Source organism: Xyrauchen texanus, chromosome 21, assembly GCF_025860055.1.
Source record: "Xyrauchen texanus isolate HMW12.3.18 chromosome 21, RBS_HiC_50CHRs, whole genome shotgun sequence".
In the NCBI taxonomy this organism is placed as follows: domain Eukaryota; kingdom Metazoa; phylum Chordata; class Actinopteri; order Cypriniformes; family Catostomidae; genus Xyrauchen; species Xyrauchen texanus.
This window is the reverse complement of record NC_068296.1, coordinates 11,315,720-11,328,531: the sequence shown is the minus strand read 5'-3', so window position 1 is coordinate 11,328,531 and position 12,812 is coordinate 11,315,720. Positions and strand designations below refer to the sequence as shown.

At 35.6% G+C, this 12,812-nt stretch overlaps 1 protein-coding gene across 3 annotated transcripts in view; it reads left to right on the top strand.

Moving 5' to 3' along the window:
* Positions 1–417: 417 nt before the first annotated feature.
* The window catches only part of st3gal4 (ST3 beta-galactoside alpha-2,3-sialyltransferase 4), a 95,786-nt gene continuing 83,391 nt past the window's right edge, over positions 418–12,812 (top strand). For 2 of the 3 annotated variants that reach the window (XM_052152203.1, XM_052152208.1), the window contains exon 1: positions 2,973–3,310. The gene's annotated coding sequence lies outside the window, so the exon portion shown is untranslated. Of the gene's footprint in view, positions 549–2,972; positions 3,311–12,812 lie in introns of those variants that run through there. The other variant, XM_052152204.1, reaches the window with a different exon arrangement.

The window sequence follows — 12,812 nt, the reverse complement described above, 5'->3', positions numbered from 1 at the left end:
CAGTCGCACCACTAAAATATCGAAAATGCTTCTATTTGCGATATTTGGCCATCATTCTAAAACCCATAATCATTAACAGATAGGTGGCGAAGAACAATATCGCCTCGCTATAATTCTGTGATAAGTTGTTCTTAAGTTTCGGTCATTTTTAATGCTGCGTTAGAACATAACATTACGATTGTTTACGCTTAACTGGGTTTCCACCCACTGTACCCACAAAGCGTCATGGGAATAATTGCCCCTCCCTCGCTGAACACCGGTCTTGCTCTGTCGCATCAATATTTACAAGTGCACAAGTGCCTTTTGCTATAGGTTTTTCGCAAAAGTAGTTACAAAAGTCAAGATTGAAGATTTAAAGATTTAAACAAAGTACTCATGTAGACTTATCCTTTTTGAAATGGCAGTAACATAAATGTAATTATTAACTTAAGAAATCAATATCATCTAAAGACCACTTCATACCAGTCTGTTGGGTTTGAAGGTGAGGCTGGTAATCGCTTAATTTTGAAAGAAGAGAACTGAGGAGAGTGATGTTTTGAATGAACACGGTAGGTCTCGTCTAATTATACTGTTATACAATGCTCTCACATGCCTGAATGATTGACATTGGGGCATTCAACCCTTTGTATATTTGCCTGTACTTTTTTTTTTTTTTTGAAGTATTATTACATTTAGGCCTAGTGTTTGTGAAATATGTGTGCCTTCAGAGTTAGACAGTTATACAGAAGATTAGTAGCCTAAATCAGGACTTAAATGGGGAGTAGCTTGTATTTTCTGCCGTACAATGCAAACAGGCTAGAATTGTTGTTTAACAAAATTGTGGTGTTAAATCACTGAAATGTTGCCTGCATCATACATTTAGCCATAAACCCTCAAGAGACTAATTATTCTATCTAAAGCAGTCTCCTCCCTTTCCTTCATCTCTGGTCTTTTTGAATTTGCTATTCCCTAAATTGATACTTGCTGGTTTTGAAACAAGAAAAAATACTTTTATGTTTCCACTAATGTTTTTACATGATTACATTTTAGCCATGCAGTACTCATGCAGACCATCTTCAACTCTGAAACTCTTTCACTGTATTGTTACCAGAGCTGTCCTTGACATTACAATACATTATTTTACCCTTTGTATGCAAAATAATACAATGCATGTTTTTACCCAGGATAAGCCTTAAATAAGTAGATGTTAGCTGCTTTGAAATTTGTTCTCTGTGCATTCGATTGCATCACTGAGTGGATGTGTAAACAGCTCTGCTGAAAGATAACTCATTGATTCACTCATTTATTTGTGTGTTCAATCAAGCTTCAGATAATATAACATATTTGAAAACACATTTAAATTTACAAGAACAACCTTTTCAGGAAGCAGTAGCACAGCAAAGGAATACTTGAGGTATTAAAATTTACTTAATAAAAACAACATTATTTTGGGGAAAAAAATAAACTAAACACAAAAAGTAGTAGGCCTATACTTTATATTTAAGTAAAAACAAGCTGTCAACTTTCTTGACCTTAATACAATATGGTTCAGAAGTCTGCATCTATTTTGCATTTTACAATTTAACCATCCGCAGGGACATTTTAATCAAATACCTTAACATTTTCAGGTGTTTACAGACCTGGCACATATCTATCACAAATTGATCTACAAAATGCCCAGATGGATAACATTTTCAAAATTAGAAGTCCATAAGAAAAGAATGAATAAAATATATTATGAAATATTTTGATGTTTTATTTTTCATATAACAAGATAATGAAAATTAAGCAACAAACAGGATTCATTATTTTCACTCTGAAATTTGATGAGACGCAACTGGCTGTCAAACACACATTGAACACATAAGATGCACACAATCTACACACAAGGCACAAGGTACATGTTTTTTTTTATTATTAATATTTTCAATAAGGCACTTATTGAGTCTAATTAGATGCACAACCTACATAATTTCAGAAGTACACCCAAATGATCAGATCAAGATGAGTCATATCATACTATTCATTTGTAACACTTGCTTGACTTCCATTTACTTCCTTTCCTTATCAAATATCAATGTCAAATCCAAATCAAGTCAATCACTGATTGTTGACAACGGTGCCAGCAAGAGTTACAAATAGTTTTTATAATATGTATGTGAACGCGCATATGGAATACTGATGAATCACCTTTCTTGCACAGAAATTGGATGTGATATAGTATTTATTTTTGTTAACATACTTATTTTTCTTGTAATACACAAAGAAATAGATATCCTCTGGTAGTAAACTTATATAGAAATGAGATAATCATAAAAATATAATTCATGGAAATGCAAAAATCAATGAATAAAAAAACGATATTTAAAAAAACACTAATACATACCTAGGGTCTCATATTACTCTATACACTTCTGGTACTTAAGCCAATATATATTTTAAAATGTTATTCAATTATGATTTTTTAATTCCTGTTATTGCAATTTTGCCATTTCTATGTGTTACACTAATTTTTAAGAGAAAGATTAAGGAATACTAATGAGGTGTGGGCACAACTCCAAAAAAAGGATGTGGCACAGGTGGTAGAATGAGGCCTATTAAGGGTTAATACGACATTGCAAATTGTATTATCAGTGTAACAATCAGTGTACAACGTTAATTTTAAAATAATGTACATGACGGAATTCTTATTAGCCTTTTGGTATGGCATGGAGTCCACAAATTTGGGAAAACCTGATGATGCTGCAGCATGATTTGACAACATGGCCAATGCCACACGTTTGTTGCATTTTAATAGTGACCAAAATAGTGCAGTGCCACATTTACACTTCAATTTACGTAATACTCTTTCTTAGAAATATCTTAAAGCTTTTGGTTTATTTTCAGTTTTATATAATGTTTCCAATTTATAAATCCCCAAAATCAGAGTGTCACATGTGCGCATGCGCAAACTGACACCCCTTGTAAAGGTTTCGCGCATTGTGCTGCACAGTGATGTGGTCAGACATGAAGACACTGGAAATCAGAACGTCCGAAAGATACTGATGCTATCTAAAGAAAAATAATCGATTTGTTGTTTCACAACAGGCTTCTCAAAAAGCGTTTTAGAGACGGTAAAATCAGAGAAGTCGTGTAAGGGCGCCACCAATTGCGGGAGAAAAGACGTTCGAGACCGTAACACTTATTATTGCAACATTGCTCGCGCAGCGGCTAACATGATGTGATTGTAAACCCCATCTTGATCTGGGGGGAGAGGGGGGACTAAATGGACTATCTGCAATCACATTATGGACCATCATTTTTTTAAGGATATCTAGAAATGTGCATCATGGTAAGTTGCTCTCTCTCTCATGCTTTCAAGAAGTTTAGCAGTTGGGCAGATAATATGGGCGAGCCTTATATCTTTTACCAATTTGACCCTTTAACTGCCAGTTTGTTTACTTAATACAACTGTTATTTTTAACACACACACACACACACACACACACACACACACACACACACACACACACATACATAGAGAGAGACATCCATACCAACACACCCACACAATTTTTGAAAATGGTTGGAAATGTAAAGAATGACAATTTTGACGCAAGGGCTCTGGAATGAAAGCATATATACCTAATAGATTTCACGATTTTATGCTTTAATGGCACTGGGATCAAATGTTGTAGTTTTAATGGGTTTCAAGGGGGACATTTTTGTCTTGAAGGTCCTGAGTGTAACTATTTTGTGTACACAGTGTATTAAAGATGTATTTTAGGAAATTAGGTTGAAATATAAAAATTCCCCCAAAACATCTTTGGTAAAATTTATGCCGTTGGCATTTAACACAGTCAAAATAATTGAATAAACAAAAATGAAAGACAAAAATTTCCCAAAGGTCACACAAGTGTTAAATGCTTTTAGATTTCCATCCGTTGACATATTTTTAATGTGTTCTAGCCAGTTGTTGATGTAATATCGAGAGTCCATTTAGAGGGGGCACACACTTTTTTTTCAAGTGCGTGCCTTGGATCTTTTACCAATGACAGATTATCTAATTATTTGTCATTTTCCTGATGATTTAATATACAGAGATTTACGTGTCTCAATCAAGGGCACATATTGGTGATGGCTCATGTATCACTCCTAGGGTTTGAACCTGGGACCTTGCAGTCAGTAGCCTTGCAGTTAGTAGCCTGGGACCTTGCAGTTTGTAGCCCTTTAGATGTAGATCTGTAGATCTTTAACCACCATCTACATTTATATTCTAAATATATACACAACGATTAGCCACAACATTAAAACCACCTGCCTAATATTGTGTAGGTCCCCCTCGTGCTGCCAAAACCGCACCTGGTACCTGCATCTCAGATTAGCATTCTGAGATGCTATTCTTCTCACCACAACTGTACAGAGTGGTTATCTGAGTTACCGTAGACTTTGTCAGTTCAAACCAGTCTGGCCATTCTCTGTTGACCTCTCTCATCAATAAGGCATTTCTGTCTGGACTGCCACTCACTGAATGTTTTTTGTTTAGTTTCACTATTCAGAGTAAACTCTTGAGACTGTTGTGTGTAAAAATCCCAGGAGATCGGCAGTTACAGAAATACTCAAACCAGCAGGTTTGGTGCCAGACGGGCTGGTTTGTGTATTTATGTACCTGCTGATCTTTTGGGATTTTCATGCACAACAGTCTCTAGAATTTACTCCGAATGGTGCCAAAAACATCCAGTGAGCAGCAGTTCTGTAGATGGAAACGCCTTGTTGATGAGAGAGGTCAACAGAGAATGGCCAGACTGGTTCGAGCTGACAAAGTCTACTGTAACTCAGATAACCACTCTGTACAATTGTGGTGAGAAGAATATAATCTCAGAATGGGGTCGGCATTGTTTTGGCGGCATGAGGGGGATCTACACAATATTAGGCAGGTGGTTTTAATATTGTGGCTGAACGGTGTATGTGTATATATTTATATGTAATTGTAATTTACCTGGTCGTAGATTTGCGGAGACATGGACTTAACGTAATCTACTAAAGACAGTCATTTCAGAGTAAATCAGAATAAACTCAAATGTAACAATTTATTTACCAGGTAAAATAATACATTCATCAGTTCCAATTAGACAATAATAAGTCAAATTTAAACATTTATCAAAACATAAAAAATAAGAATTGCAAAAATGGTAGATAGAATGTAGTATTTTACTAAGTTCTTTAATCTTACTTGTGATTTGACCTTGCTGAAGGGGAATGAGACCGTTTTAGTTGCACTGAGACCTCTTGGATGATACCTGAACTAAGTATAGGTTGACTAGGTACTTTTTGGTGACTCTAAAGTGACCTGAGGTGAGGTATGGAAGAAAGGGGAAGATGTGAGTGAGATTTATATTTTATGATCCTTGCTCAGTAGGGTGTGTGGTTTCAGGTGGATATGCTCTTCTGTGTGAGCGTTTTATTACATTGGTTCTTTCACTTTTACTGGAAATGGCACCTTTTGTGTGTAGACATGCTGGTGTCAGCCTTACAGTTGGTTAACCGGTAGTTACCTTGAAATATACAGTAAAACATTATAGTATATTTAAAAAGAAAATGCATGTCATTTTACAGTAAATTATTGTTATAATTACAGTAAAAAAACAAAACAATTGGGCGTTCACAGAATTCTCTGCAGGACCCATTACATTTCATTCTATTTTACGTGAATAGTTATGTTTCTTCTTATTTTTAATATCTGTTATTTACTTTGTGGTGTTCTGTGTTATGTTTGATGTAGTTCAGTTAATGTTTATTGCATTATTTGATTTTCACATGTGTTACCCTGTTGGTGTTTAGTGTTTGTGTGAGTGACACTGAGCCCTGTCTTTACACGTTTATTGGTTATTGCTCCTGGAAAGGACACTATTGACGAACTTCATGTCATAATGTGCCCTTCTGTAATTACTACGGTGATTAACAATACATTATAAAGTGAAATGCAGATTCTTTACAGTTTCAGAAGGTCAATGTATCAAGTTTATCATTTAATAAAATAAGCGGTATTGTATCGTAAAATACACCAAAATTACATCCCGTAAAGTCTGAAACATGGTTACTGTATTTTTCATGGTAAATCTCTGGCAACCACAGCTTCCAGTAATTTACCATACATTTTACAGATTTCTTTTTTGTGTGTTTTTTTTTATCTGCTGAAAAATCTCACAAAAAAATTGAGCCAAAGTTTTTTCACTACTTTTTTTCTTATTCTCATTTGACATTATATATTTCTGGGTGTTGATAAGGTGGCTTCGAAAAACTGCTTTTGTTTTGTTCCCAATCATGTCAACTGTATCTGAGACATTTTTTTGTGTTAATACAACAAAGCAATCAAAATTTATATCATTACAAAATAATTTATCATAGTGTACAAAACATCTCCATCCCCAAAAGCCTTGCCAAACAAATAAAACATAATAATTGTTAATAAGAACTAATTACAAATGCAAACACAACAATGACTAAAGATTTGCATAGCATGAAGACATGATTTTAGTAATGAGATTTCACAGAATGAGTGCCTTTTTACTCAGAGTCTGCATAGGGTCTGTGTCATTTACTTGGCACCATCTGCTGGTGGCCATATGTAAAATTGTGCTTCGTGTGGATTATCTAATGATCTATGCATCCGATTATCTTGTGTGTGGGCTTGTTTGAAAGATCCAAGCTTATAGGGTTAAAGACAGAGACTAAGTGCTCATAGCAATATATGCTATTTAATCAAAATATTGCAACAAAAAGCATCTTCTTTGCACTAATTGCAAATTGTGTTAGATGCTATTTGCATCCCGGTGCAAATAGTGGCAGCTATTATTTGCACCCCTAGTTACATTTATTTACACTTACATTTATGCATTTGGCAGACGCTTTTATACAAAGCAACTTACAGTGCAATTATTAAAGGGAAAATCCCCCCGGAGCAACCTGGAGTTAAGTGCCTTGCTCAAGGGCACAATGTTGGTGGCCATGGCGTTTGAACTAGCGACCTTCTAATTGACAGCCCTGTGCTTTAGCCACTACGCCACCACCACTCCAAATAACATACAATATAGGGGCATGACTGCAGTGTGTTTGTTAGGCCACGTACACACTGCAAAATTTCGGGAGTGACAACAACATTTAAATGCAGGAGTAAATCCTTTACATTTTCATTTCATGTGTGTACGTACAGTACAGGACTGACTCCTGCAATTGCAATGATTGACAAGTGATAACCATAGAAATGCTGCAGCGTCTTTCGTCTGTGAAACATGGCCATTTTGTGTTCAATGTTTTTGGAGAAAACAATCAGTGCGAGCTGAATTGCTTCTATCCTGCATCATCATTAGCGATTCAAAATATCTCATGTTGTGTTAAATGAAATCAGACGACTGTTCGACAATTAAAATTTTTGTTGACAATTGTTTATTTTCGACGTTGTCGATAATGTAAACTAATCGTTTCAGCCCTACCGACAACATTTTGTAGCTGCCGTCGACAGAATCTTTGAATACGTGGCCACAAACACCCTACACCAACCCCTACTCCTAAACCTAACCATAACATCGTTGGACCAAAAGTACATGGTTACTACAACATTACTATAGTAAAACCATGGTTAATTTTACCCAGATCAAACCTTTCTCTTAACACCCTGACCTTCACCGTGACCACATCACTTTGAGGAAATCGACCTTTATATACATTTTAATTTTTTTAAGAATTAAAGGTAATATAAAGAGTGGAGTCAGGAAACAAAAAGCAGAATCAAACCGAGGTTGTCCACATGAAAAAAGCACATCCACACCCCACACCACTGCACTGACACTAGAGGCATATTTTTGTTCAGTTTTCACCTAGTGCAAATAGTCACTCCATTGTGTAAAATGCAATTTAATTATTTATTTGCATGTTTCTGTCCATATGGTGTGAGTTTCACTCTTAGTCTTACACAAGGCTTATATCTCCTTTTCTCACTCTGGTACCCTAGGGCCTGATTGCATCAGTCTATGAGTTGCTGGCTATGAAAGAACATGTACTGTAAATATTAAGTAACCAAATGATTAGCAATTCACTCAAGATCTTTAAGGCACTCCAAATATCATTTGATATAGCTTTTATAAATGTATTGAAAGGCCATTGTGAGGTAATGGACTTGTGGTATGGAGATGGTATGTGACATGATGTTGAGGTGGTACTTTTGTGAGTTCTCCCTGTGAAATCTGTTATCTGCTTAACTTTTAACCAGTATATTTATTGTTGCATATCCTTCAACTAGATAGAATAGGTCTGACAGAATTGGCGATGAAATCTTTGTTTAAGTCGTGCTGTGTAATCCAGCCTTTAGATGTTGTCAGGGCTGTTCAACAAGGGTTTTTTTTGTCTTTACACAGTTCATTCATATATTTTTTTTTATTAGGCACAATTCAAGGGGGAAACCATTGAGCATCTTACATTTTCAGCTGAGATTTTTGATTACAGAAAAATTTAATAAGTATACAAGACAAAAAATAAGAAGACAGACTTTGTTTCTTGCGTGGAACACAAAGAGAAGGAATGAAAAACAAACGTAACGTCAGTCATTGTTTAAAATAAAAGATGCAGAGAAAGTGAATGGTTACTGAGGCTAACATTATGCCTAACAAATACTTTTGTGTTTCACAGAAGAAAATTGTATAGGGTTTGGAACAAAACACAACGTCAAAGGAAGGGATGGACGATAATTGTTAAAATTATAATCACGATTATTAATCACGACTATTCTGCCCTTATTCTGCTGCACGATTTGAAAAAATAAATAAAAATACTGTTGCCACAGTTTTTATATTTTTTTCTTAAATTAAAAATACAATTACGTTTAACAGGAGCGCTCATGTTTAACAAGGTGTTAAAACTACAAACAAGTAAATTATTCTTTTTGACCAAAATGAAGTCATGTTTTGCCCATGCTTTACTTCCAATTTAAGGGTTTTCACACACAATTATTTACTTTTATTATTATTATTATTATTATGCAATAAACAGTAGTAATATATTTCTGTAATAATTTAGCAGGCAGCAATGCTAAACTGTTTCAAGCCTTAACTTTGTAAAAAAAAAACAAACAAACAAAAAAAAAGACTGAACAAGTGTTTTTTTTCTGTTGATAACAGTTTTGGCAGGCTCCTCCTCAATCCACAAAACCCTGGTGCCATGGGTTTACTTTAGATTTTTTAGACACTTGTAATGGCCAAACATACCTGATATTATGCAAATGTACAATGAGGTAAATCTGGAGCACTTTTTAACGCGGTTAGCGACACACGAACCGAACCAAACTCCGAGCACAGCTGTTCTGTTTGAGAGCACAAGATGGGAATTCATGGCTATTGAGCACAGAACCACTCTAAAACAGCTGAAACACCGCACTGCAATTACAGTTTATTCAGCTGACTTCCTGCGTATTCAGTTAATGGCTGAACTGACAGAGTTGTTGAATGACTGGCCTCAGAACAGCTTGAAAGGCACCAGATTTTCATCCTACCTCCACATAGTCTCCGAAGGCAGCATGTTCCAGCTTTCTGATGCAAGCCTTAGATCAATCAAAGTAATAAATGAAACATACTCATAAACATCTGTAACTCCGGATGTCAGTGCGTGGTCAAAACTAAAAAAGTGATTGGTCAATGGCAAACTTCTGAAGATAGCTCGATTGGTCAGGTGAGGTGAAAATAGACTCAAAAGCGCTTGTGATTTGACCTATCATCTTTAGACACAGCCTATTATAAAAATGAGCAACAATTTGCAACCTTAGCTGGTTGATAATTTCTGTTTGCTCGCTCACTAATATCGCAGACGATTATGCTTAATTAACCATGAGAGGCAGAAATCGTGATTAAAATATGATTCATTGTGTAGCCCTACTCAAAGGTTAGGTTCTAACTTTAACCATGTTTGGTAGAAGTGTGAATCTTCACTGGCCTCATGATTTGATTCAAAGGGTAGCGATTTGATTATAAAAAATTGCATCTTGTCCTTCAATATCTTTCTTTTTCAGTTTCTTCAAAATAAATTTTTTTTTACTCTATTTTTTTCCCTTTCAACTTTTTTTTTAACAGCTGTTTAAAAATCTGAACCAGTCACATTACATAAATTGGCCTTTTACATTCAGTATGAGCTGTGAACAAAACATGGAACATCCACAAGATTAAATAAATTGTTCTATAGTTTAAAATAGTATCTCAGTTTTTCAGTTTCTTTCTTTAGAACCTTATAAAAAAAATTTTTATTGAGCTTGTCGTTCATGTTCTTTGTTGGATTCTTCTAAAAAGTAAAATCTCCTGTTGCTATGTGCGTGGGTTTGTGAAATAATTTCGAGATCATAGTTTTATTCGGGCACAAATGGTCATGTGTTTTTTCCAACAGCTCTAATGTTTGGGACCTGCAGGTTAATAGTCCATATGGCTAGAGCTAGATGCATAGGTCATGAGATGGTAGTGTGTCTGTTCATACACTGTAAATTCCAATTAGTTAACTTTAAAAAGCATGCAAACCGATTGCCTTAAAAAACTAAGTAAAGTGCAATAAGTATTATATGTTGTACTAACAAATGCTAAGTTAGTTTAGTATACTTAGACTTGAGTTTTAGTAACTTTAAAGGGCACCTATTATGGAATTTTGAAAATGACCTTTCATGTAGTGTGTAACATAGATTTAAGTGAACAAAAACATCTTGCAAAGTTTTATATATGAAAGTTCACCGTAAAAAAAGTTATTGTCTCTCAAAAGTAGGAGTCGACTCTGAGTCAATGTAATGAATCGTTTTTCCAATGAGTCATTTTCCTTTTCGTTGTGACGTCAAGACGAATAATTATCAAATTGGCTGCGCCCACAACACCAGGGAAAACTTGAAAACATCATGTCGACAACAAGACGCTGTGTTCTGAAGTGCATATCAAAAGCGACCTTTTTTCACTGCCCAGGGACGAGCATGTGAAGAATCAGTGGCTAGAGTTTATATTTACAACTATACCACACAAGTATAGCCCGAACCTTGAACTGTGTTCGCGTCATTTTAATGACGGTTGCTTTATGAACATGAATGCTTTCAAGTGTGGATTCGCGAGCCGGTTGATACTGAAGGAAGGTTCAGTACCAAGTTTATTTGGATCAGCTTCCTCCTCCGAATCACAACCTGTAAGTATTATTAATAATTGTTGCTTTTATGTGTTTTTTAGCATGCTTAATAAGTATTTGTGTGTGTTGTGTAAGTTACGCTCAGCGCAGCTTCTAGGTCTCCAATGTCAATTTTTTTGAAATATGTGAAATGTTTGTCGATGTTATTGGAGTTGTCATAAAGAATAGAGCAATAACTTGTAGTAATGCAGTGCTTTATCAATATGTTTATGCGTTAGGCTAACGCAAACAATAACTGATTGGGTGTTTACCACCGAACTTTGGGCTATGATCGCTAACATAAATCAACTAAAATTCCTTCTCTGATTTTGATTTTTTTACTACAAAGCGGTGATGGGCGTTCCGTTTCCGACAATCTCTGCACAGAGTATACCAATCACAACTGACTGGGTCATCTGACCAATCACCGCAGATTAGCGTCACGCAAAGGAGGGGTTTGGAAAAATGAGTCGTTGAACGAATCATTTGGGAGTCGGTGAGCAAATCATGTAAACATAAATGCATATTATAAGACAACAAAAGTGTTTTTGACAGGCAGACTGACAGGACAGATGAGGTGGCGTAAAGAAAGGCTCAAAATGAACAAGTTAGAGAATTTTATTTTGATTTAGCTTTAGCTAGTAACAATTTACTTGCTCATGTGTGTGTATATATATATATGATATATGAATTTAGAAGATGTGAAATATAACACATCATTATTCTTAACAAGAGCCACATTAAATTGTTTTGGTTAAACTCAAAAACTCAGTTATTCCTCTAAATAAATATTCAAGAGCTAGTTCTGGAATTTGGAAGTGGGGCTGTGTATACAGTACATCCATAGTCAGAACCTACAGAGAATGGCAGTTAGCATGCCTCCAGTTTGGAGAAGCAGATAGAGTCTCGGCACAGAAGCAGCAAAATGGGGTCACATTGTCCAACGTCTACTGTATGCAATACAGTGACTGAAAGAATGTGAAAATCAGTACTTACTTGTCTCTCTGTAAAAAGAGCTGGCCATCACTCCTTCAAAGTTTTCACTGGTGGTTCTGCCTCCACAATTTCCCGTCTCCTCGTTGAGAAGGTCCGGTCCATCTTTGATGCAATGACAGTTCCACTGGGGCTCCGTTTTTTCATTTCTTCAACCAGGAGCTTTCTGTCAGTCTCTAGGCTTTCTTCATCATGCCCCTCAAGGAGCTCTGGTAAGTAATATTTACCTCATACCTTTTGGATCTTTTGAGGCCTTTTGATGCCATTTCTGGGGCACCTTGTTTGCCCCATTTATACCAAATTCTACACATCCTGTTCTTCTCAGTTTAGTGCGATTAGTTTCCCATTTTGAATTTCAGGCTATTCTTCCAGCCAGAACTAATAATGGGCGATATGGCCTAAAAAAAGTATCACGATAATTTCAGGGATTTATTGCGTTAACGATAAAAATGACGATAAATTTTCTTCTGTAAAATATCAGATTATGTTATGTTTAAGTTGTGTTCCAGTGACTGTGCAGAAAAACATCACACAACAACAATTACACAATAATAATAATTCAAATCAATTACAAGTTTAAAATGTAAACACAGATTCTTTATTTATTTATACTCTCATGGTGGAAAAATAGTGCAAAGCAAACAGCAAAAGTAACAATCACCAACCATGTCTTCAGTTGTGTTTCA